This window comes from Pantherophis guttatus, chromosome 1 (assembly GCF_059756535.1).
Source record: "Pantherophis guttatus breed Tessera chromosome 1, ASM5975653v1, whole genome shotgun sequence".
Classification (NCBI taxonomy): Eukaryota; Metazoa; Chordata; class Lepidosauria; order Squamata; family Colubridae; genus Pantherophis; species Pantherophis guttatus.
In genome coordinates, this window is record NC_142063.1 from 273,511,539 (window position 1) to 273,539,345 (window position 27,807).

At 39.0% G+C, this 27,807-nt stretch overlaps 1 long non-coding RNA gene across 1 annotated transcript; it reads left to right on the forward strand.

The window, feature by feature from the left end:
- The first annotated feature begins 2,889 nt into the window (after positions 1-2,889).
- Positions 2,890-24,731, forward strand: LOC148116854 (uncharacterized). Its single transcript, XR_015731441.1, has 3 exons — positions 2,890-3,569; positions 4,501-4,588; positions 24,512-24,731. It is a non-coding gene; the product is annotated as an uncharacterized LOC148116854 (long non-coding RNA).
- Positions 24,732-27,807: the final 3,076 nt, after the last annotated feature.

Consider the following 27,807-nt stretch of genomic DNA (forward strand, 5'->3'; position numbering starts at 1 on the left):
TGGCATCGCAGCAGAGCTGCTCGGAAGCCAGCCAGACTGCAGTGTCCCTTTAAGGTACTTTGACACTGGGGAAAGAGGGGGACCATAAAGGGACAGGCTGCAGGAGCTGCCTTTTCTGCTGGTTCTGTAGGCGTGGCTTGGTGGGCGTGGCTTGGTGGGGGTCATGTGACAGAGTGGGCATAGCCAACTCGATGTCACTCACAGCAAGGTGCTGCCCCACCAAGCCACACCCACAAAACCGGTAGTAGAAAAATTTGAATCCCATCACTGCCCTCCAACCATCAACTTGCTGATTTTGATTCTTCCTTGCAGATGCTGCTTTCAGTAGTACAAATTTGGTGGACTTCTACAAAATGATTTTTTGGGGTTAGGAAATGCAGGTTTTCCAACCTGTAGCCCACAAATTGCCTATTGCTGCTTCTAGAGTTAGCATTGTCAGTCTATAATGAGCTTTGGTCATAGAAGTGTATCCAGGACTTCTAATATTTCATCCATTCCAATCAAAATCTTCAAAGAGGTAGAAGTTAAAAATAAATTTAATGTTTAACTGTAACAACAACATAAATCATTGAAGGCATTGTTAACTATTAGTTGATTTAGATTCCTGATGCTTCAGAGATTCAGTTTCATTTCCCTCTTTTCCATTTAATTGGAATATATCTGAACTGCATTTTAATGAAACCCTTGAATTAATCTCATGAGGAGGAAGAACTGAAATATCAGAAAATGGCCAGCTTCTTTACTGTTAGAATATCACACATTATACAGATTAGGGGAAAGGCTTACCAAGTTTGAAACCCCTTGAGCTCATTTATGACCTCCAAGGATAAGAACATCACAAAATACACTTTTCAGTGTTTTAATGAAGTTGCTGATTTTCAATAGTATTATTCAGGGAAGATTCCTGATTGGGCTTCTTAAACTAACAGCACTTTTTTCCTATGCCCTAGGACAATGTTTTTCAACATTGGCTACTTAAAAAGTGTGGACTTTAACACCCAGAATTCCTCAGCAGCATGCCAAAATTGAAAACACTGCACTGCACTAGGAGATTGGAAAAGAAAAATACAGACGGGAGTAGTCTATGCTGAAGCTGATACTGAACTAGGAAGAAATTGGTACCCAGACCAGAAATAGGTAATGTAAACATATCTCAGCTAATCAAATGAATGAGATGTTTAGTAATCATTGCGAACTGAATATATGGTAGCAGAGTCATGTGGCTATAATTTTGTGTCAATAAAGTATAATTTCCAAATCACAACACTCCTAACAGTAAGAGCAGTTTTACACACAACCTTGAATTCTTCAGCAGTTCTACAATGCAACTTAGAGAAATGATGGGCTCTTCATTAGATATTTGAAGTGAGAGGCCAGCAGCCATCACAGGGAGATTCTGACTCTGAACCTTAACCTTAATAGAAGTTAAGTCATGCAGTGTATAGAGAATTCTGGGTCCTTCTTTGACCTTTTCTGATTATATATGTTCTTCCACTTTCCCAAAGAATGGCAGAACATTCCAGGGAAGACCAGAACAATGAATTATGCTTGACTTCAGGAAAATAGGACAAGCATAGTTCCCCTTCTAATTTCTCTTCTTTCTACAAGGTTGGGGAAGGACAGAGTGCACAAGATCCAATAATATGGAGATAAGGCCATCTATGTATAGGACCAACATGTGAAGCCCTGGGTGTCAAGATTGAACCATTTTGCTTCTTTCAAACCTAATGTTTTTCAGCTTGCCAATGAAATGGAGGGAGGGAAATGGAACATGGAGAATGTATGCAGAGATTGTCAGGGCATGGAGCCAGCAAGGTCACCACTGTAGGTGCTTGAGAAAGAAATGGACCGTTCTCATAACAAAAGACCGTCTCTTAATTGGACAATGTAATCAACCAGGGGTGGGGAGAAGGAGAAAATATTGTTTAACAGGGCAAGCATTTATGTGGGAAACCAAAAGCTGGTTTTGTTTCTTCAGTACCAACATGGTGTATCCAATAAAGATTTACTTTTGGGAATTCAATTCTCCCGAGAGTATTTCCTTGTTTTGGATTTGCTAATTGGACAGTTGACACTGAGATCTATCTAATGTCAAGTCCTCAGGCATTCAAGCAAATGCATGGAGAGGGATAAGATTTTCCAAATAAAATAAGATTGTATTGGTGGGACGATATTAACAAACACAAATCATACAATTTAAGTTTGATCAAAAATAAAGCTGAAATATGTTATCAATCCAATTAATTCCCTTCTTGTTTTTATCCTTGGACCAAATAGTGCTTATTCTTTCAAGGAAGGCTCAAAAGAAGTTGTCTTCATGTCATGTCAGAACCTGTGAAAATCCACTCAACCATCTCTGCCAATTAAAGGCTACAGGCCTGACTTTTGTTAGGTATTACTTCCCCAGCTGTTACTAGAAAACCAGGTTCCTTTTGAAGGAGGGATATCTTAGAGGGCTCAATGAGAGCAGCACGGCACAATTGGTTTGGTAAATCATTAGTTTGTTAAAAGATAGCTGAAAATACACTAGTAACTCAGGACTATGAGTGGGAGGCAATCTTTCCTGTCGAGTAGTGTATCAACCTCATTTTTAAAAGGCCAGTGACAAAATTAAGTCATTCCCATGCATCCCCATGACACAGCCTCAACAAGTGTAGAATTCATGCTGGCACCTTTGCCTGTCACTCTGTTCTTTATAGTACATCTGCAAAATCAAATATCTCTGAACTTGCACTATTCTGCTCTGTGTCCAACAAAGTTCAGCTAGGCTGATAAAATCCTGTGGTGAATTGACCCACAAAGAAATATCCCATGGACATTTCTCTTAGACTGGCAGGCTTATTTCTTTCCCCCCTATCCCCTAAAAGCTAAGTTCAAATGATTTTTAATCAAAGTAAATGCAAACTTCGCTCAGAAGAAGAATGCATAAAGGCGAGCCTAGTTCCAACTATAATGAAAGAGATAGATAATACATCTCTCCATAGGATGAAGACTGTGATCAACTGGGCAATGTGTCTGTTCTACTCTCACTTAATGATGGGCAACTTCAAGAGCCCTGTTGGTCCAGTTCAAGTGTTTCCCCCCTCCCTCTCAACATGGATTCAGAATGGATAGAACTGCAAATGAAAGTCTTCCAGAGAGAACCAAGACATGATTTAGATGACTATAAAACCCAGCAAGAACCTTTTCTTCTGCACAAATGTCATTTTCTGAACCATCTTCAAAGGCAGCTCCACTAATAAAGCACACTGCAGTAATCTAATGAGGAGGCTAACAACCTCAGTCTGCAGAGGTTGCAGTTTGTGAATCAGTCTGAAAGGTTCATCTGAAAGGCATGCTGTATCATCAAAGCTTCTTAGCCTGCAGGTAACAAAATTGGACCCAGAAGAAAATCCATCCCCACCCCAGCTATGAAACTACTGATTCTGAGATTGGGCAACCCTTCTCTATAACAAATTGGATAACTATATTTGATTCTCATGGCAGTGGAACAAGGAGGAGTTGGGGAAAAAAAACCTAGAAAAATAGAGAAAGATAGAGGACGCAAACATTGGAAAGAAGAAATGACGGTCAGTAATAAAAATAACTCGGTCTTATTGATGGTTGATTGAATCCTAGGTTATTATGTTCACATAATGTATATTAATTCAGTGTATATTTTTCTTCAGTGCTGTGCATGCATTTGTTTATATAGATATGTACATTTATAATTATTTTTTTCCCTCCATACCATACCATGGGAGGGAAGGAGGAAGATGGTACTTGAGGTTTGAAATGAGAGCCACTTGGCTTAGAAAACATTCAGGAGCTAGTTCCAAGGGAACTCTGTCAAGCAAATTAAAAATGGCACAGATGTTTCTTCTTGTGACCAATATTACCTGTCAGAACCTCACCAGTAGCTTGCTTTTGGCTGTTAATGGTGATGGTCTCCAGAGAAGGCTCAGACCTGACTATGAATATTAATGCATTCACAGACCTCAATTATCAGTTGATTTATGGGTTGGGGGTGGGTGGGAGAGAATGCATTATGGAAACGAAGATAAAGGAATGTTAGCTATTCATTTGAAAAAGCTTTGGGAAATGCTTACTGTGTTTCCTACTCCATCTGGCTATTGTGCTCATTGGCTACATGAAATCAAATTGGGGGCCCATTCGGAAAAGGCTAATGGAGGGCTGAGGTATACAGACCTTATAGATTGGCCACATCTCCCCTTCCCCAACTTTGTGTTTTCTTGACATGGCAGCCCGCTAATTGCAACACCAAGGAATTAACCACAAGGGAGATGGGAGTTAATAGAGATTTGAAGAGTGATTTGTGATTCTGCACCTACCCTTAGGGTTTCATTCCTAGGGACTCCTTTTAATTTTGCATCAGCTGCCAATTTCCATACCTATATCTGTATGTTTGCTCTAGATAAACCATAGCTATATAATTATGGAGAGCTGGTTGGTGTGGTGCACCAAGCTAAAATTTAAGAGATAGTTCTTGTCATGTCTTAGGCATAAAGCCAGCTTTCGTGCAGCTCTGGGAAAGGAGGCAAGGGCACACCACTTCTGAAAAAAGAAGACTGAAGGGACTGGACCAGAGGTGGGTTTCAGCTGGTTCTGACCAGTTCTGGAGAACCGGTAGTGGAAATTTTGAGTAGTTCAGAGAACTAGTAAATATCACCTCTGTCTGGCCCCACCCCCATCTATTCTCTGCCTCCCAAGTCCCAGATGATCGGGAGGAAATTTATTTATTTTATTGAATTTCTATACCGCCCTACTCCTGAAGGACTCAGGGCGGTGCACAGCCATGAAATAAAACACATAGATATACAAAATTTAAAATCGAATAAAATGAATTAAATAAATTTGGCTGAATTAATACCCATAATTTAAGATACCCATATTTTAAAATACATTAAAAATTTAAAATTTACACTTAAAAGGGAGAAGATTTAGGCGAGGCCAGCTTGATGAAATAAAAGCGTCTTCAACGCTTTTGGGGATTTTACAGTATCCTTCCCCTGCCATGCCCACCAAGCCATGCCATGCCCAACAAGCCACACCCACAGAACCAGTAGTAAAAAATTATGAAACCCACCACTGGACTGGATCAGGCAGCCACCAGGAGTTTAAAAAAAGAAACTTGACCTAAAGGCGCAATGATGTACTAAGGACTGAGATTCGTGGTTGACAGATTAGAGGGCCCCCAAACAAACAGGTTAAAGGCACAGGAAGGGTTATAGAGATATATTGGATGATTTTCCTTTTAAATAGATACCATCTTTCCCCCCCCAAAAAATAGAAAATGATGCTTTTTCTCCAATTAACTGTGTTTGGCTCTATTTTATCCCCTTCCATTCATAAGTATTACATATACAGGAATTCCAAATATGAGCCTACACTGACAGAAGAGTTTTCCTCATAGTCAGGATTTTTGTTTTAATGCTGGTTGTTTTGTCCCAACCCAAATATTTTGGACTATAACTCTCTAACCATTAGAGCCAATGAAGGGACAAATCAAAATGTCTGAAGGAACAAGACTGCAGCAGTCTACAACAGTGATGCAAAACGAATCATAGAACACGGAGCAGTAAAGGGCAAGAAGAAACCATAGTAGCTGTGTGGTTCAATAGGGCAAATAAAGGAGGGAGCATTAAGACAATTAAATCTAGGGGGTAAAGAATGGCTGTGGTTGCTAAAAGCAAAGTACTGACATCCATCATCCCACAACTCTAGACAAAACACAAACAACCCTTCTGAGCACTTCTACGCATGACGATGATCCAAAACAATTTGCTACCTGGAAATAGAACATAATCTAGATGAATGTCTGCATGTCGGCAGGTCAGACTTTCAAGGTAGGCAAAGCCTGTTGGTCTGGCCCATACTTAGTTGGGGTTTCACATTTTTCACCTTTAGAATGACACAAAGGTATGCATCCACATAAGCTTCCCTAAATGTTCAGCTTCTTGTCTATGACGACTGGGGAGAGGGAGCTCCCAAAACCATGCATGCAAACTCAATAAAAGAGAGGCCATTGATCATGGGAGCAGGTTGACAGGAGTGGAAGGAGTTCATCCTCTCTGCCTCTAGTTGCCAGCTGACTAGCTACCCATGAAAAACACTTAAGAAGAACAGAAAATGGAGTGTCTGTGGGAAGCTACTCGTTCCTTGCACCCCAGCGGTAGGTTGCTACCGGTTTGCACTGGATTGGGCGAACCAGTAGCGGCGGTGGTGGGAGGCTCCACCCACCCGCCCGGACACTTCTGCACATGCGCAGTAGTGCTGCGAGCGCACACAAGCAAACAGGTCGCAACGGGATTTGGAACCCGCCCCTGTTGCACCCCTGTTTGGGTAATGGCTGACTTCAGCATTTCAGCAAAGCTGTTTAGGATAGAGTGATAAAATGTGTGACTCTGCCTTTAAAACAAAAACAAAAAACGATTGCTTTAAAAATTATTTAAAATTCAGGCAAAACTACTCGAAAGAGGCAATGTCATAAGCAATTTTTTTTATTAAAGAGTTTTACAAGACAAAAAACATTTTTACAAAAATAACGTAGACCGTTTGCCATCTTTCCATATATGGATTGTACAATCACATTTACAAATTAACAACCTCTTTTTTTAAAAAAAAAAAACAGTTACGTAAACTCCAAGAATCTCTCCAGATTCTTTACTCATGTTTACCCTTCCCTCCTCCCCCTCCTCCCCCGACCTCCTCCCCTCCCCGGACTTCCCCGAGCAAATACAGGATATAGCATCTTATCCGTTCTTCAATAATAAGCGAGTCTTCTTTCTTCCAACATTACACAATCAAAACCCAGATACAATTAACCATCACATCTCCAACCCTTTCATATATTAACACATAAGCAATTTTATTTTGATGACCAACCTTGATCAGGACAAAGGCACAATACAAATCAATCTTATTAGACCGAACCATGTGCATATGTAGTTTCTCGTTAATTTTAATCAGCTAAAGCAAGCATAGGCTTCCCAGACATCAGGCATGTTTTGGTCTGCAGGGGAAAAAGAAAAAAGAAAAGAGCAAACACATACTTAAAACCAGCAGTCAGCTCAACACAAATAGGTTCTTGAGACTGGCTTTGAACTCTCCCTTTGTGGGTAAACTATCAATGGTCGGAGCTTATTCTTCTATCAACTCCAACAGTGCTTATTTGCAGGATGATTATTTTACAGTTTTGTGAAATCAAGACTTATTTACATTCACCGACCGCCAATGAGGCTTCAAGAAGAGGCATCAACCCCCATGGTGTATTGATTTCCACGATGCTTCTGAAATAGCTGACAAATTTCTGCCTCGGGCACGTTTAGAATAAGCCAACAAGCTTAGTGCTGCTGTCTAAGATGTCACGGCTTATATTAAAGAAGAAGAAGAAGAAGAAAGCAACAAATGTTTAACCAGAAATTAAACCCCAACTGAAGCATTTTATAAAGGGCATGACTCTCACCCATTTTAGAAAAAGCAGTACTCTAAACTGAAGAATGAACAAATTATGTTGGGAAAGTCCATTCTCTTTTAAGCAATGAATTATTGACACCTCCGTTCTTAACATTGTCCCCCCTCTCTCCTGTAAATATATAATCCACTCCACGCTTTCTAATGATGATGCTAGAGATTATGGAGTTAATGGTTTTACAGTTGGAGGGGGCATTTACACAAACTTGTGTATACAATAGCATTTAGCTCTTCTCCATTAACCCCCCCTTTATAGATGTATTCCTATTATATTACATAAAAACAAACTAACATAAAGGTATTCATCTATGCTACCATGACCACAAGAATAAACTAGAACTTGCTTCTTCTCCCCTGGTGTTAAACTTAGCATCCATTTATTTGTAATAGAAAAGAATAACATTCTTTAAAAGTTAACAGTACAAATATCCATGTCCCTGCCTGCCTGGGTTCTTCTTGAGGTAACATGTTTTTCAAAATAATAGAGAAAAGGATATCCATGAGCACTGTTGACCCCATTTTTTTGCTTCTTTTATCTCTCTTTGTCCTCTGGATACAATTTGGGATGCACAGGCTTGAGGTTTCTTTCTTTCTGGTCTCAAATTGCAGCTTTAATGCACTACTGAAGCTCTGGTTAGTTATCCTATAGCAGTGATAGCTAACTTTTTTGTCCTTGCATGCCAACATCACACGCACGTGCATGACAGCACATATGTGCGTGCCCACACCTATAATACAATGCGCGAATGACACCCCCTGTGCATGCGTGCGCCAACCCCACAAGCTCCCCCCACACCCCGTGTATGCACGTGTGATCCCCTGCACTCCCTCCCGCATGCCTACGCTTTTACAGGTGTTATGTCTGCCTTATCTGCAGCTTTATTCCTCTCTAGCATTCATCTCCATTGTTCAGTGATACATTTCCTGCCTCTCTAGGATTTACTTCTCTCTGCTCCTGTGAGGCACTTCCTGTTCTTATTGGATGTATATACAGCTCAGCTGGGGCGGGGGCTCGTGTGCCTGCAGAGAGGCATACGTGTGTCACCTGTGGCACGTGTGCCATAGGTTCACCATCACGGTTCTATAGAATGAATACCTAAGCTGTTTGCTCCTCTGAGTTCACAGTTTATATATACCAATAGCTTCCCTAGAAGAAGTTCATGGACCCACCAAATGTTCTTGAACCCAGAGCTACCTCTAGAACAAAACATATTTAGGGGGATATAATGAAACATAAATTACTGGCACAAAATTCAGATCAAAAGTAAAGTGTAGGAAATTAATTTGAGAGAAAAATGGCATTTTTACTCATCATGCATTATATAACACATTTGTGAGTATTGCAGCAAAAATGATCTATAGTTCCTTGCATTCACCTTGCAGATTGTGATAGGAACAAGGGAATTTGGGAGTAGCAAGGTTGCTGTATTTTTATTCCCACACTAGTGTTCTTCAAGTAATGCATTTACACAAAAAGAGTTTTTTACATTAAATTCTCCAATTGGATATCAGGAGTGTAAAATATAAATTTACAATAGTTTATCTCTGATTTCAAGGATATGCTAGGATGGGAGAAATTGCAATTTTTATTGTTGGGGAGAATTTCCATGATAAAAATAAATGTATTGCGTAGAATGATGTTTTGGAGGAATTTTGGTCTTTTAGCTTTTTAATTGTCTCTTTTGATGGCATGTAAATGTTGTTTATCTCTGTGTGCCTGCTGATGACTGATTTATCTGACTGATTTATCTGAATGCCAGGGTTCCAAGAATTCTCTAGCAGTTTTGGATCTAGTTGGATCTAGGATGTTAACAATTTCCCAGTTGAATCTATGGTTAAATTTGTCTGCATGTTGGGCCATTAAGGAGTTTTCATCAAGTCTTTTGACTGCTAGTTAGTGTACAAAAGTAAGATCACCAGATATATGAACAGGCAAAGGAGGAAATGGAAAATAGGAATGGGGAAAGAAAGTCTGGGGAAAGCATTCACAACAAAAAACAAAAGTCTGGGGAAAGCATTACAGCAAAAAAACTGGGAAAAGTACTGTATACTTGAGCCTACACATCACGGCCCTAGTTGATAATGAAATATGTGCAAGATAACAACCAAGTATAGAGAACACCAAAGTTCCTACAAAAATAGAATACTTTGGTTGAAAAAAAATAACTTTCCTAGAAGTCACCTCCCCAAAAATTATTCTGGTACATATTTAGGAAAATTATAGCAACAATCATTATTCAGAGGGAGGGCATTAAACATTAGCTCTCTCTTGTTGCGTGGTCTCTAACTGGTGAGATCCAGGTTTAGATCTGCTCCAGGCTCAATTGTGAATGCTGACTTGGCTTTGGGCTTGTTATCTTTTTTTTTCTTAGTCCAACTTTCCTCAGAGGGTTGAAGTTGCAGAGAAAAATCGGAGGAGGAAGTAGTTTACCTCTTGTGACTCTTGTGTTCCTGGAGAAAGGCAATATAGAAATCTAATAAATGATTAAATAACTGTTGTGATCATTGTGAAGGTGTGCTACCAGTTACCGAGTTCACATGAGAATTATGATGGCTAGGACTGCCTTTAAAAAAAAAAGCAATAAATCCCTTAAAAATCTTTTAAAAAATGTTTTTAGTGCTGTAAATCAAGAAAGAAGAGGCAGAGCAAATAGCATATGAAAAAAGTATGCAATTTTGAATTTTGTTTTCTTCTACAAAAGTCCTCTTCTTCACTCTATTTTTTTTACCCTGAAAACACTGGCAAAAATTCAGGGCAACCTTCCTATTCATTAAGAAAGTGCTTTTTTTTTTTTTTTTTTTTGCATAGATTTGCTGCTGAACATGAGCCATGGAGATTTATGTCATAATCTCTGCCCAGCTTTGACTCTGTGGGTGGTCTTTGATGAGTAACTGTCTTTTTGCTTAGCTTCCTATAAACGTTTATTGCAAGAAGAGTGGGGTCTCCATGATCAACTGTGACCAATGCTTGGGGGTGACAACAGCTAAGAAACAAGGCCATATCTCAGTTGAACTCTTTATCACAATCCTGAATAAATTATAGACACAAATATTTCTGTCCAGGGATACATATATATATATATATATATAATATGGAATATTCCTACAGGGATGATTGGCATGTTAGTGCACTTATGCAGGCCCCCGCTACTGACCACTTAAGTATGAAGTAAGGTCTATGGAAGTCAATTTGTGACTGCAACTGTGAAAATTTGTAGCTGAGACAACTGAATCAGGTAGGGCATTCTAGACTTTGACAACTCTATTATAGAAATCATATTTTTTTACAGTCAAGTTTAGAACCATTTACATTGAGTTTAAAGCAGTTGTTCGTGCATGTATTATTGTGATTAAAACCAGAAAAAGTCATTTACAGGTAAAAAACTACTACATATAATTTTGTATGCAATACCTAGGTCTGACCGCAAGCGAGGCAGTTCTGAGTTCTATCCAAACCAAGAATTTCGAGCCTAGTAGCATAAGGAATTGTATTGTGTACAGAAGAGTGCAAGACTTTTCTCGTGAAGTACTTCTGAACTTGCTTGATTGTACTGATGCCAGGGGTGGGGATTCCAAACACTTGAACAATACTCTAAAATTGGTCTAGCATAAGTTTTATAAGCTCTAATTAGCAATTCAATGTTTCCAGAAAAAAAACTTCGCAAAATTAAGTTTACAACTCTTAATGCTTTTTTAGCAACACTGTTACAGTGAGATCAATGCCACCTAGCTTATACTTGACATTCTGATTACGTTTACCAATATGTAAGACAGAGCATTTATTAATCGAAATTTGAAGTTGCCAAATAGATGACCATTCAGACACATAGTCGAGATCACTTTGCAGAACAACAGAATTTTCTGTGGAATTGAATAATTTTATATCATCAGCCAAAAGAATGCAATTCTTTTAAGTTGATCACATAAATCGTTGATATAGAGAAAAAAAAGTGTGGGACCTAAAACGCTGCCTTGCGCATGACTTCTTGGTTAATACAAAACCTTTACCTGAATATCTACCCTGTTTCCCCCAAAATAAGCATCCCTTATTAATAAACCCAATTGGACTTTTGAGCGCATGGCAATAAGGCCAAGCACTTATTTCAGGGTTCAAAAAAAATATGAGACAGGGTCTTATTTTCGGGGAAACATGGTATCTGTCCATCCATCTAACCATTCATCTGTCTATTTATCCAGCTTTGAGAAATTGGGAAATTGGGAAAATTAGCAGCCATAGCAACACCATTAACCTATATAATTTAAAACAAACCATATGATACTGTGCTATTCCACTATACAAACATAGTGACATATTTTAAATAGTCGGTTAGTCATCTTTTTCTTATTTTTCTTCTGCCATACAGGTTCCTTTGAAGCATGCATTTCCTAGATAACCCCCAAATCATTTCATTCTCTTGCCTTGCATATTTCAGCTCTATTCAAGTACACAATGGAGCATTAGTGCTTGACTTTTTGCCTTTAACAAAGACAAGAGGGCATACGTCCATGGCACATATGTGGATGAGGCAGACTAATTGGTCTCAAAATTTGAGCATAGGGCTTCTTTCAAGATCTTGACTTTCTAAAGACTTTTTTTTTTTAAATAAACATTTGCAATTCTTCATGAAAGGCACTTTTCTCCATGAATCCTCTTAACCTTTGCTGACCTTGCTTCCTAACTATACAGTGCTTTACACTTGGGGATGATTAGGACTTGAGAAGGCTCCTTCCAATGCATGCATACATTTGAGTCTGCCCATTCAACTCCAAGGACTGATGGTCTCAAGAGCTAGCTAAAGAAACAGAACAAAATAACATTGGAAAAATAAGCCAGAGAACCTCCTCACTCCTGTTCCATTTGGCTATCTAATGTCTGCTCACTGAGAGAAAATAACACGCATGATTGGGCACCCATGGCCCTGTGTATAGAAGTCATCCCTTGAGTACAAAATACAAATAACTGTTTTGAGCTACAGTATATACAGATGCTGCCATAGGGAATGCTTCTCCCCATTTACATCAACCTACTACTCCATCAGCTCATACAGAGAAGGCATGCTTGTCTGGGTACTACCAGCTAGGGATCTACATTTAGTGGGTCCCTGGAGATGTGCTTCTGTGCTTTGCCATCTGCCTTATGGAACATCCTTCTGGTCAAAATTAGTTTGGCCCCATCCCTTTTGATATTCTGACAAGCCCTCAATACCTGATTATGTGACCAGGGCTCCATAGAACTGGCTCCATTGTTAAGGGAACTGTCCCTTTATTTATGATTGTATTTTGGGGTTTTATGTTATTTATTACTATGGTTTTTATATTTGTACGAGTGGGATACCTGTGCTTTGCTACGAAACTATGTGATTGGGCTTGATAAATCGACACTTACAGCTTGAAAATTAATGAGTACTTATGATCGGCCTCTCCTCTCCCCTTCTCTCCTTCAGCCTTGTCCCATAGAACCCTATCCTATCCTATCTCCCTTCTCTTCCACAGCCTTACCCCACAGAAACGTCTTCTATCCTATCCCCTTCTCTCCCTCAGCCTTGCCCCACAGAAGCCTCCCCTATCCTATCCCCTTCACTCCCTCAGCCTTGCCACACAAAAGCCTCCCCTATCCTATTCCCTTCTCTCCCTCAGCCTTGTCCCACAAAAGCCTCCCCTATCTGATCCCCTTCTCTCCCTCAGGCTTGCCCCACAGAAGCCTCTCCTATCCTATCCCCTTCTCTCCCTCAGGCTTGCCCCACAGAAGTGTCCCCATCCTATTCCCTGGTTGCTGCTGTGAAAATAAAACTAAAAGTGAAACTCCTGTCCTCTGCTCATGTTTTGCATTTGGAACAGATTTCTTTTCAGGTAAGGAGGGGGAGTAGAACTCCTTAGCATCAGAGAGCTGTTTGGAAAGTGAAACAGTATTTGCTGTGTGAGCAAGGAGACAGGAAGGAGCCTGGCCATGACTTAGTTCAAGTGTTCTGTATTAAAGCTGCTTCCTGCTGTGAAAGTAAAACTGAAAGTGAAACTCCTCTCCTCTGCTTGTATTTTGCATTTGGAACAGATTTCTTTTAGGTAGGGAGGGGGAGTAGAACTCCTTAGCATCAGAGTGTGTTAATCATAATATAGGAAATATTAATGCTCTGATGATCATTTCGAAAAATCCTTACTTAGTAAGGACCTAGAAGCAGGGGTGAAATGCTCCTGGTTCGGACTGGATTGCCTGATCCGGTAGTGGTGGCGGCAGGTAGTTCAGAGAACAGGTAGCAAAAATCCTTCACCTCCCATGCCCAGCTGAGTCGCGTGATCATCAGAGCCTTTTTTTTTTCTTTTAAAAGTACCTCTTCGGCCAAAAAGGTTGTAGAAAAAATGCTTTTAAAAGGAAAGAAAGATCAGGCAACTCAGCTGGGATCGTCAGAGCCTTTTAAATGCATTTTTTCTACAACCTCTTCGGCCGAGCAGCGCAATCGTCAGAGGCTTTTTTTTTTACTTTTAAAAGCAATGCTTTTAAAAGTAAAAAAAAAGATTGTGCGCCACAGCTGATCACCCCCCCCCTTTGTGCATTGTTCTACTTACCACATGCCTCCTTTTGGCATGCACTGTGCACACACCTTGCATTTGGTGCATGGTGCGCTCTGCGCATGCGCAGCCAGTGAACCGGTAGTAAACCGGTTCAGATTTCACCACTGCCTAGAAGCCAAGGGGAACATACGTGGCAAATTTCAAGTTGTAGGTTTTACAGTTCTGGAGATTTCGTTATTACAGCGTGAGTGGTTTTTGCGTTTATATATATAGATTTGCTGTTTTTATACTTCCTTTTTTATGTATTGTTATGCATTGCCAAGAGTTGCCTTCAGTGAGATGGGTGGCTATATAAATTTGATAAATAAATAAATAAATATCTGGACAGCTAAAACGCAGAAAACCATTAGATTGGAGCAGAAGTATCATTTCTTTACTACCATCTAATGGCCCTGCTTTGATTTGCAAACAATAAAGCTACAAAAATGTTCCTTTATGATTACTTTATAAACTGCCTCAATTGCAGAATCTGGCCAGCTTATATCTGTGTAATAACACCATAAAATCATAAAAGCATGGACTTAAGTTTTGCAGAAAGCATTTAAGTTCCATTTCTTACTTGTTACATTTGAATCAAATCTCCCTTCAGCTGCTCATATAGCTGTTAAAATGGGAAGAAGCTGGGAGATGTTGCATCAGAAAGGATAAAAACAAAGCATTATTAAGAATAACTGACTATTTTTGAATCCAGAAGTACATTTTCCTCCATTTAAACCAGGAAACAGATCCATAAGTAGGGCTGAAGTCAAGCTGTTCTAAGATGTTATAGATATGCCTCAAAAACATTAATGGAATCAGCATGTACTCATGCATTAATTAACTATATAGCTTTCTCTTTGGGCAAAAGTAATAATTAAGAAAAGAACAAAGAAATCTATTTATTTTTCCTCCTATAGATTTAAAAGTCAGTTTTATGAATGCTCATTCATAAATTAATCCTGCTGAGTTCAATGGGAGCTCTTGCTAGTTAATCACAGATAAGACTGCAGTCTATTATTGCAACAACTGTAAAAGTAGACTCAACCACAGATGTATAGCTGAAGATGTTACTCAGTTGGGTAATGTAATGTCTGCAAGTAAACCAAGTTCAGAGAGCATCAAGGACTATACAGATGTATATTCATATTTTTATTTCCCTCAGTTATGAAAGAGAGGAGAGGATCAATAAATTATGTTGATCATAAAGAACCTCCCTTCAACTTTGCTTTCTATCCAGGATTTGATACTTAAATTAAATGCATTACCTTAAATTAGTTGGTTTGCAAGCTTTTGCTCTGTGAATCATGAGAATGCAAGATGCAATAGCTGTAATAACTTTCACAGTATCTGTGATTCAACACATTCCAAAAATCCCAATTTCACTCTGTCCAATCCAGAAAATCACTTGGTCCTCTCCAGACAATTAAATATGGTTCTGGCCCATATTCCCCAAAGTTTTCCAGTTCAGCATCTGGAATTTTACCTGTAGAATGTAAAATAGGTCTGGATGCTACATTTCTTCCTGCTCACTTCTAGCCAGTGGTGGGATTCAAGTAATTTAACAACCGGTTCTCTGCCCTAATGATTTCTTCCAACAACCAGTTTGCCAAACTGAGGACCCAGTTTGTGGGGGCAATAAGCTGACTTTGTATAAATATACAAAAGTATGAAAGGTATTGCTTAACGCATTGTAAGCCGCCCTGAGTCTCCGGAGAAGGGCGGCATATAAATCAAATTAAAAAAAAACAAACTGCTCAGAAAGTTAACAACCAGTTCTTCCGAAGTGGTGCAAACTGGCTGAATCCCACCACTGCTTCTAGCCCCCCCATCACCAGAAACACTAACTGATTTTACCTGATTTCAAAGCCGGCAACCTATCTGGTCAGCACAGCCAGAGGATGGATGCAATGACTACTTTTGGTGGCCTGTGCAGGTTAAGTCTCTCTGTAATAAGGCTAAGATTTCCACCCATGCCCTCTTGCACTTTTTTCATACTGAGGGAGCCCATCACATCCCCTCAGCAATAAAAGTCTACAGGGTAAAGGTGATAGCTGCTATCACCTATGGCGCCCCCCTCTGGGTGCAATCCAACATCTCCTCTCTTGAGTCGGTCGGTGGGAGGCTATCGGCGGCAGAAGGCAGTCTCGCAAATACCCCGGCCCTAAGCCATGGAGTGCTTTAAAGGTGGTCACCAACACCTTGAAGCGCACCTGGAAGACCACAGGAAGCCAGTGTAGCTCGTGCAGGAGAGGTGTTATATGTGAGCGCCCCATCGCTCCCATAATCCCCCGTGCGGCCGCGTTCTGAACCAACTGCAGTCTCCGGGTGCACCCCAAGGGGAGCCCCATGTAGAGAGCATTGCAGTAGTCCAGGTGGGAAGTGACGAGTGCTTGAGTGACCGTGTGTAGGGAGTCCCGATCCAGAAAGGGACGCAACTGGTGTATCAGGCGAACCTGATAAAAAGCCCCCCTGGCCACGGCCGTCATATGCTCTTCTAAAGACAGCCCTGCATCCAGAAGGACGCCTAAGTTGCGAGCCCGTGGGGGCCAGTAATTCGCCCCCAATAGCCAGCGATGGCACCAGCTGGCTATATCGGGACGCCGGAAGCCACAGCCACTTGGTCTTGGAAGGGTTGAGTCGGAGCCTGTTTCTCCCCATCCAGGCCCGCACGGCCTCCAGGCACTGGGACATCACTTCAAGGGCATCGTTGGGGTGGCCTGGGGTGGAGATGTACAGCTGAGTGTTGTCAGCGTACTGATGGAACATTACATTCGTATGTCCCCACTACCGAGACATAAGATCAAGATTCATTTCTCCTATTTCCCAGAGATTCCCTGGTTCACCTGATCTATTCAGCCTTTATTTCCTACTCCAGGACACAGACCCCAATATAACTCCAAAGATGGCAAAAAATTTTGCTGCAGTCGTGGCTGAAAAAAAACGAGGGAAGAGACGGGTAACCCCTACGGCAGAGGATCACTAGTATTGACAGTACGGATTGTATCTGAGGTAGTAGATGGTATACTGTCACATGATCTATCTATATTTGTAAAATATACTCCCCTTCTATGTGTATTTTAATTTGGTCTCTGACCGCAATAAAAAGCTTACTTACTTATTTACTACTTTTGTGGCATCAAAAAGGTGGATGTTTGAGTAATATTTTTCAACAGGAGCCCCTACTATTTTGCAAGGTCCCCCTCCCTCTTCATTTCAGTGTTTGTTGGGTCACACAGCTTTTTATCTATCAAAGCATCAGCCTGCAGCCAAACAATTCTGTTTTCACAATTAGCAGTGGAAGCCTATTCTCACATGATGCCCTGAGGACTAAAGGCCAACATTGGGAGCCAACTGTTTTCTACATTAAAGCAAGATCTGAAAAGAAAATGGTTTTAAAGCATGTTCTAAAAAGAAAGTAACTGCAAACTGGCTGGTTTTTCTGAGAAGAAAGATTAAAAACTGTGCTCCATCCAACAATATAATAAACTTCAAAGCCACATGCTCACCCTCATGTAATTGCATTACAATTCCTTTTAACATCTTAATCAAGGGACATACTTATGTATCTACCAAACAGATAAATAGATACTTCAGATATTTTAAAGTGTGCATTTTGTTTGTATTGTATGTTATTTAATAAAATATTTAGTCCTATTTATTAAGTAGGGAAGGTAATAAAGCCATAAAAAAATTCTAAAATCCACAAGAGTTCCTCCTCCTCCTCTTCCTCCATCATCACCCAGCTGGCATCCACACCTAAAGAAAGCCTAAAATCCCATTTTCCCTATTTCCAATCCATATCTTAACCACTACACCATATTGTCTCTCTCTCTTCAACTTTTGTTTTATTCAGTGTCAAGAGAAAATCTTGAGTTTTCTGAGAAGAATTCAACTAAATTGTCTTCCACTGATCACAGAAATTCATTATACCACTAACAATTATATAGTGGAGATGAAGAAAAAGGAGGAAGACATGTGAGCGGTGAAGAACTCTATACTTAAAGTTAATCTCTGTGATAATGTTGTCAGCTCCATCTCATTAAAAACGTAGATTCAAATTAGGGAAGGAAAGTTGGCCTATTAAATGATTAAGCCTGATCTGATATGAAAACCTCAGTGGGCATGTCCACATTTCACCACTTGCAGAAGATAAAAACTATATCCTATGGGGAAAGTAATTGCAAAGATTAAGTTTTATCTGATCAAGAGGTATTCAGTGGTTACATCCACATTTCACCATATGTAATAGAATAGTGGTAGCCTAGGGGGAAAAATGGCAAGCAAAGTTGAACAGATGCCTACTTACAATAAATGACCTTTTGACCAGGCTCAAGGGAAGTTTCTAATGTTCTCCTAGATTCTGCCTTGAACAAAGAGAACTTCCCCCACTATGGAAACAGATGCATTTTGTTGGCCAACCAAACACTGTCTGGTAAACAAAATGGAAAGACTGGAGGGTGATCCTTCAAGGCTCCCTAATGGGAAGCTTTCATTAAGACTCAGAAGAAATTTTCTATTCAGTGGGGTACAGTATTGTTTTGTGGCACCCTGTAGCTGAATGACCTTCCATCAAAAGGCATGTTCTCTTTTGTCATGCAGGAGAGTCAGGATTTGGCAAATCTCCCCATTCTTATGTACAGTAAGAGCAAAAGAGACCTACAGAGAACTTGCTATAAGAGCAATTCCAAACACTGGAATGTAGCAACAACTAAGCTTCTGATGGGTTTCACAGCTTCTGCTGCATCCACAGTTTAATAATGTGGATTAGCGCTCCTTAATCCACTAAATTGCATTCTCCAGATTCCACCTGCATGAGAAAAACAACGGTGTTGAAGTGATAACATTTTTTGGTTTCAAAAAGAGGAAAAGAGCGCTAAATACAACAGTTGAAATATTTCTTTTTTATTGGCTAGATGTAGGGAATATCTGCTTACTTCTCTTATGTTAAAACTGTAAGAAAGACAAAGAGGATGACATCTGAAGACCTAAAATTTCTATAATGTGCAGTACAATTTGATATCTTCTGGAAAGTTGGCATTGCTAATCTCTGATCATCCCTAATCACTGGCTGTGCTAAATGGAGTTGATGGGAACTGTGACCAACCTAAATCAGATCCCCTCTCAGTGTATTAAACTGTACCTCAAATTAATTCATCCACCATGGAATAATTGGAATTGATGAGTCCAATTTATGTAGAGAAAGAACAAAATTTCATTGCTGGATAATTTGCTGGATGCATTTATTCTTGTTAATTTGCTATTTGTCAGTAATTTAAAAATATCTTAAATACTAAATTGTTGAGTTTTAATGAATTGCTTATAAACATTGGATGTGGGTGTTGGGGTTGAAATTAAGATGTTCACTGTGATATATAAAATCTTGCAAAAGATAAAAGCTTGGGTTATAATACTTGGTATCGATCTAGTTCTCATCAAAGATTAGACTTAACAAGGTAGTGTGTTTTTGCAGGTACCATTACCAATTCTATTTGTACCATTACCTATAGTACAAATACTATTTGTACCATTTGTAGCATTACAAATACAATTCTGAGGTAAACTATGGAAGAATGGAAGATAAGCTAGGAGTGCCCAGGGCAAGGGTGAAGGGCAAGGGTCATGAACACTTGATTGAACATCCTTTAATATACTGACAAATATGCTAATGGAAAGGGCCTTTGATTGTATGGTCATAACCACATTTGGCTTTTTTGATCAAAAGAGGATGCTTATAAATTGGGGTTTATCTGTCATTTTTACAGTTCTGGGGAGGCAATTTAAAACATTTCACTTAGAGCCTTTAAAAAACTTCTGGAGTCTTTTTAAAGATTCTTTTTTTAAAAAAAATCTCTTAGTTGTTACTTAATACTTAGGTTGGATTTGCTAATCAGTTATACCAATAGGAATGGGTGGTATACGCATTTTTAAATTAAAAAATAAATAATATATACATCGCTCCATAGCTATACAATTAATTCTGCCAGATGCTGGTTACAAATACCCAGATTATTACTGGATGCATCAAAGAGAAACAGTATCATATGGAATTTTGCAGCTGAGCTCTGACACGCTGAAATGAAAAATAAATTACTGAAAAACAGAATTAGCTGGAAGTACAACTTTATAGATGTGCTAGAGTCTTTGGCTTGAACAGCAGGTCCTCAGCAATATTCCAAGTTTCTCCTTAAAATTACACTTGTCATTAAAACAACAAAAAATAAAACTCAACAGTTCCTTGATGTGGGTAATGTGCATGCAATGTTCTATTTTTTCTTCTTAGCATTTTTTCTGAAAGTGCAGGGTGTGATTTTTTTGTAAAGACCAACCAATTATTAATCTGTTGGTTGTAGCAGGATTTGACTGACCAACTTGTCACCTAAGTCTGACTTCATGGGCCTTTGACTGTGACTAGAACTCACAGTCTTCTGATTTCTAGCTTGGTGGTGCAGTGGTTAGAATGCAGTACTGCAGGCTACTTCTGCTGCCTGCTGGCTGCCTGCAGTTGGGCAGTTCGAATCTCACCAGGCTCAAGTTGACTCAGCCTTCCATCCTTCCAAGGTCGATAAAATGAGGACCCAGATTGTTGGGGGCAATATGCTGACTCTTATAAACCGCTTATAAACTGCTGACTCTATAAACTGCTGACTCTTATAAACCGTGAAGCAGTGGTGGGTTGCCCACGGTTCACACTGGTTCTATAGAACCGGTAGTAAAACCAGTGGGAGGCTCCGCCCACCGACCCCAATGTCATCAAAACACTTCTGCGCATGCGCAGAAGAGCATGCGGCCCCGCTGCAATCCGGTAGTAAAGGTAGGTAGAACCCACCCCTGCTGTGAAGCACTGTGAAGCGGTATATAAGTCTAAGCGCTATTGCTATTGGTGCTTTATCCAAACTGGCTCTTGTTCTGCCTATTATTATTAGGAATTAAACGTGTCTCTACATAAGTGAACTTTCTTTTGGTCAAGAAGCGCAAAAGCACTGGGATAACCTCTAGCACAAACTCCTTTGTTGCATTAACACAATATAATTATGCTAATTATTATGCTTTATTTATTAAATGATAATTACATTTGATAATTACAAACCTAGGCTGTTAGAACTCCTACTCAAGGCCTTGAGGTCAATTTTCTATGGTGGATATGACTATTTATAAAGCTGCATAAGAAAGGCTACCACTTCTTGATAGCATCTTGTCTGAATTAGAAATAATTTGCCTTCAGCTGTTCAGCTGTTTGCTGAGGTGGGAATAAATGTGGAGATGTTACATCAAGTAGTGTGAAAATGAAGTGTTCAAGAGAGGGGGAGGAGGATTTTTTAATGAAGATCCAATTGACTACCTTATTTGAATCTGGAAGCTCATTTTCTTCCACTTAATACTGGCAGCAGATGCATAATAAGGAAAACTCTTATGAAGAAAGGGTTGTAATTAAGAGATTATATGTTGGCCTTGAATCCTTCATGTGCATCCAAATAATATCGGGCTGTTCAAAGGCTACAGAAACATTTCAAACAAGTACTTACAATATTTGTATAAATATATAACTAGCCATATAATTATATATTAATTAATTGTACACCTTTTTCTCTGGGCTAAAAATACCAATTAAGAAAATAACAAAGTAATAAAATTATCTTTGTTCCCAAAGATGTAATGCTACAAGTCCTCTACATGTCTACTGAGTAACTGCCCAGATTTTTCCAGCTTAGATACAGGGAGCATAATACAATCAGGTAAATTTAGAAATATTTATTATAACAGAAGTGCTTATTATCATAGTTGGGGAAAATATGATTGATTGACCTGTCTCCATCCAAGAGCTAACCTCAAGTCATCCCTTTCCTTCCCCCCCCACCATTTTTTAGTTTTTGTTTCTTAAATCAAACTGGATAGACATACACACACATAGGAAAATCCTTTATAGCAGGCCAAAAATCAGTCAGATACCAGTTATGTGTAACTGCTCCTGTCTAGGATAATATCTGCACTTAATTATTTCAAAAGAATGTTCTGAGGAGGAACTATCATTCAAGAAAAAATATCTATGGAGATTCTCAGTCATCCAGGTCATGGTTGTCCCAAAGATACTTTTCAAAAGGCAACTGGATTGTATTTTTTCTTGAAGATGTTTCTCTTCTCATTCAAGAAGCTTCTGAAGAACTGAAAAAGCTTCTTGGACGAGAAGTGAAACATTTTCAAGGAAAAACATAGGCCAGTTGCCTTTTGAAAAAGCACTTTTGGGACATTCTGCCTCAGAGGAATAATGTAGAAACTTCATCCTTGGTACCGTTGTTGTTGTTAGTTGCGAAGTCGTGTCTGACCCATTGCGACCCCATGGACAACGTTCCTCCAGGCCTTCCTGTTCTCTACCATCCTCTGGAGTCCATTTAAGCTCACGCCAACTGCTTCAGTGACTCCATCCAGCCACCTTATTCTCTGTTGTCCCCTTCTTCTTTTGCCCTCAATATTTCCCAGCATTAGGCTCTTCTCCAGTGAGTCCTTCCTTCTCATTAGGTGGCCAGAGTATTTGAGTTTCATCTTCAGGATCTGACCTTCTAAGGAGCAGTCAGGATTGATCTCCTCTAGGACTGACTTGTTTGTTCGCCTTGCAATCCAAGGGACTCGCAGGAGTCTTCTCCAGCACCGTAGTTCAAAGGCCTCAATTCTTTGCCACTCAGCCTTTCTTATGATCCAACTTTCACAGCCATACGTTGCAACTGGGAAAACCATAGCCTTGACTATACGCACTTCTGTTGGCAGGTTGACAACTGATAATTGGTAACATTACTTTGAGAAATTTAGAATCATGTGGGAAAGTGATGGAAACTATGTAAAGAAGAGCAAGTTATTTACTGACACATAAAACTTTTACACATAAATTTAAATCTTCTAGCATTGAATATATTACCTAGTCAGATAAACTATCATCTACTAGCAAATAATCAGGTTCAAAGAGCACCAAGGACTCCACAGCTTTCAAACTTTACGGCATGTTTGCAAGTTTACTAATAGCCTCTAAAATGCTAGAAATTCCTGATCTCTGCAAGAAAGCAAAATTTATACTTATGGGATATTTATTAAGTTTCATTATCTTTTCCATCAATATAACTTTATAGTATTATTACTTTAATCTAGAATTTGACAATATTTTGGAAGGAATCATGCTGAAACCAACCTCTACCTGGGAAGGTTACTAATGTTCATGCATGGTAATCCTAGATATCTTCTCAGTAGTGAGCCTTAGTGAGTTCATCGAGGCTTAGCTTCAAGTGGGTATGTATAGGGCAGTGGTGGGATTCAAATTTTTTTACTACCGGTTCTGTGGGCGTGAATGAAGCAAGGAATCAGCAGCAAGTGCAGTTTTGAAAGATCAATTACGGCAAATAAATGCTCAGACATTCTGTTATTAACTTTTTGTGCAGACATTAAAGTTAATCCATTTAGCTTGATGAGTTTCTGGAGAAGAAGTGAAAATTCCTCTGGTGGTGATCTCCTTGTCAATCACACCCCTCTCTCCCCAAATCAGCTGCAGAGAAAGTCACTGTTTGTGTGAGTGATTGAATGTGTACCTAGGAGTGTTTTAAGAGTGGGGAGGGAAAGTATCTAATCCCTTCAGCAGCTGTCACTGCATGGGGGGGGGGACACCCTTGGCTGTGGAAAAAGGCAAAAGCATCTGTCATTCTGTACCTCCAAATACTTCACTTGCAATCCTTTTTTATTTATGCTACACACAAAGGCTGCCTGACAACAACACTAATGTTTGGGAGGTTGTCAATGCTTACCCAGAAGCTCTGAAGGCTGAGAATCATTAATCCCTTAAAGAAAGCTCCAAACGACTAGCTAATAACTTTCCACCTACTAGTATAAATGGTATTAATTAATACAGGTGACTATGCTCTTTCTAGGTATGGCATCCTTTTGTGGACAGCTTTCCCACCTTGCTCTTAGATTTTGAAAATTTAATGGCTCGGATGGAGGGGGGGAACCTTTCAGAGTTTTAACTATAGCAGAATGGTCATACCAGTGTTTCTAACTTGCCAACTTTCTGGTGTGTGGACTTCAACTCCCAGAATTCCCCAGTCAGCAGGCTGGCTGGGGAATTCTGGGAGTCGAAGTCAGGACATCGAAGTGCCTATTTGCATAGTTTTCTAATTTATTTATTTTCCTATTATATACCCTTAGCTGCAGTTTACAAATCAAAATAAATGTTTCTAAATATGTCTGTTCATTAGCTCTGAGAAGTCTTAAAAATTGAGACTGCTTTTACGTGTCCAGGTGGCATCCTTTATAGTTGTGTTCCCCTGGCACATTTACCAAGCGTTACTCAATTTTCTATGACCCATAAACTAACTGCATGGCGTATTTGAGTTTGCTTAACTCACTAGCTAAAATCTGATTGGATATTTGGTAATTCAGTTTGTCATATACATTAAGCTCAATCTGTATCTCATTAAAGTTTAAACAATAAGATGCCCAATTTTTCAAAATGCAGTCTCATGGAACAAAGACATGCAAAAATCTAGGTGGAAAAGAATAACCCTTCCAGGAATTCCACTGTAAAAAAAAGACAGAGGTAAGACAAGGCTTATTTAAATTCCTGTGTATTCAGGAGACTTCCCTCTTTCTGATTCCAATTCGTATCCCTAAAGATAACTTTTCTCAAATTTTCTTTACTTTGATATTGAGGGGGGGGGGAGAAACAAGCTATTCCATGGGAGCTGAAGCCAAGAATATTATGAAGAGTTTTGTTTTATCAAATGGAAAGTTCTCGTTGCTTCTAAAATTAAAGTATTGATTAGGGGAGTGTGACATCTGTCATTAAACTATCACAGAACATTTGAGGGTTAGATGATTTGCATTAGTAATACAATATGTATAATACAATAATACATTTATTGAAGCTATATGGATATTTGTTAGAGGTAAAATTGGAAGAACAACAAGTTAAAGAATCAATGATAGCGTGGGGAAAAAATTTTGGTCATGGTATTGATTTAGAGAAATGGCAAAAATTGTGGTCGCATAACTATAAAATGACAATGTCTACAGCATATAAGGAGAATTTATATAAGATGTTTTACAGGTGGCATTTACCCCCGACGAGGATAGCCAGAATGTTTAAGAATAAATCAGAGAAGTGTTGGAAGTGTCATCAGACTCCAGGATCTTATTACCATATGTGGTGGACATGCGCAGAAACTAAGAGATATTGGACTAAGATACACATGTGGTTGGAAAAAATGATAAAGAGACATATTGACTTTAAACCAGAGATATTTTTATTAGGGATATTACCAGAGACATATAATAAAGAACTGCAATATTTAATTGTGAATGTTTTAATAGCAGCCAGAATTGTATTTGCTAAAAATTGGAAAGGAGAAAAGATACCTACTGATGAAGAAGTTATTAAGAAAATGATGGACTGTGCTGAAATGAGCAAATTGACATTTGAAATAAGAGAACAGGAAGATAAACAATATTATTTGATATGGGATTTATTTTATCAATGGATAGATAATAAATTATGGAGATAAATATGAAATATGAAGTGGAAGTTGAGATAAAATAAGTGAAATATTTCTTCATGAAAATAAGCTTTGGTCATATATTGATATTTTGAAGATGGGACTGAGCACAAAAGGATGTTAACTGATTGATACACTGTCTGTAATTGTTTGGAATGATGATGGTTTTATGTTTTATGTTTGTTTTAAAATAAAAAATTGTTTTTGCAAAAAAAATAATAATAATACATTTATTGAATTTTATTTGCCATCTATCTAGAATAGGCCTCAAGACAAATGCATATCATGTAGATATGTCTGACTCTCTTTCCTATGATCCATCTACCTGTCTGTCTGTCATCTATCTCTCACGTTCAATGTAAGGAATGCAAGCTTAGATTAAAAAATCTTGGGAAAGCACAGACATTTGTCTTAATGTTTCTAATCCAGAGCAGTTCCACTTATGAAGACACAATAGTTTGGTATGGGATTTTAAGTACATTCATCTGAGTGTGTTTTGGCTCTTCCCTCTAACTGGGATTCCTGAAACAACAGATCAACTGAATGAGAGTATGTGTGGTCAGCTGCATTTTCCTTCACCATCAAGCTGAACTTACAAAGGTTAGAAGTCTCCTATAGAGAGAAAGTTATTTCACTAGTGTTTAATATATCAGTTCTGCTTCCCTGGTGTGCCTTTAATTTTAAATGGAAAAGTGGCTACTGTGTGTGTGTACATACATACATACATACATACATACATACATACATACTGGGGTGGGCTCTACTTACCTTTACTACCGGTTCACAATGGGGCCGCGCTCTCTCTCTCTTCGCTCACGCACCTGCGCTCTTCTGCACATGCGAAGCATTTTGATGATGTCGGGGTCGGTGGGCGGAGCCTCCTGCCTTTTTTTACTACTGGTTCTATAGAACCGGTGCGAACCGGGAGCAACCCACCACTGATACACACACACACACACACACACACACACACACACACACACACACACACACAAATGATTTTCTATAAACACTTGAATCAACTTAATTTATATTCCAAATTTAATGTATCTATATTTGTATATATTTATTCTCTCTCCCTCTCCCCCTCCCCCCTCTCTCCAAACTGACTCTTTCTACATCAGCTTTCGGTTATGGGGGTTTAAACTTGCCATGTTCCCCTAATTATATCCTGAATTTATACATAAATGCCTTTATGTCTTCTCCCTTTTTTAAAAAATAAAATACACGATTCTGACTGAGGACAATCATTTTTATTGCAGTGCATAAAGAATTTACAAAAAAAAGTGCTATCTTCATCAGGACCAGCTAAAATATCTTTCCCCAGCTTGCAAAGCAAATTAGTTGGACCTTTATTCATTATGATGGAATAAGTCTTATTTTAAGACTTATTCCGTCATATTAAAGATCTCAAAAGCATTTGATCAATTATTTTGGGATTAAAGATCTCAAAAGCATTTGATCAATTATTTTGGGAACAGAATGCTACAGAAAACCCAGCAATGACTTATATAATATCTCCAGAATATCAGGCAAAGTTTTAGATTTCTCTGCTGGATCAATAAGGCTGTCTATGTTTTTTTCTGCATTAGAAGTGTTTCAATGTGATGGTCATATTTCATACATAGACATAGTAGAATTAGGCTCAGGGAATGCAGATAGGAAAGACCAGAACTATTAAAATTTCATTTCACTCTTCACTGTCCCATAGCTTTAATTCCTCATACCTACTGATATTTTTAAAATTGCTGTTATTTATTTATGTCTTTATTTATTTGTATCCCAACAAATATATGTATATTTGTATTTATTTTTACAACGAACTTGAGGTGACAAACATATCCAACAGCTCTTCCTCCTCCTATTTTCCCCACAGCAACTGCCCTGGGAGGTGAGTTGGGCTGAGAGAGAGAGAAAATGACTGGCCCAAAGTCACCCAGCTGGCTTTTGGGGCTTTTATTATATTATGGTTTGTCACACAGTCAGCCAGATGTTCAGACTGGCATTTGGTGGTTTTATCCACCTATCAATTTCTTCCCAAAGACCTGGGATAGGTAGATGTTGATGTTTGAGGGTGTTAGAGGATGTAACACCATCCTGTTACCATTACAGGATGTAAGCTGTTTTGAGTAAAGCTGCCTTTTGCAATTGACTGATGGTGAATTTCCCAGTATTTCTTCTATTATGTTCCATCTTTGAGAGTTTAAGGAGGATTACATGAGGATTTCATATCATGAAGAGGAAGGCTAAATTTTGGGTA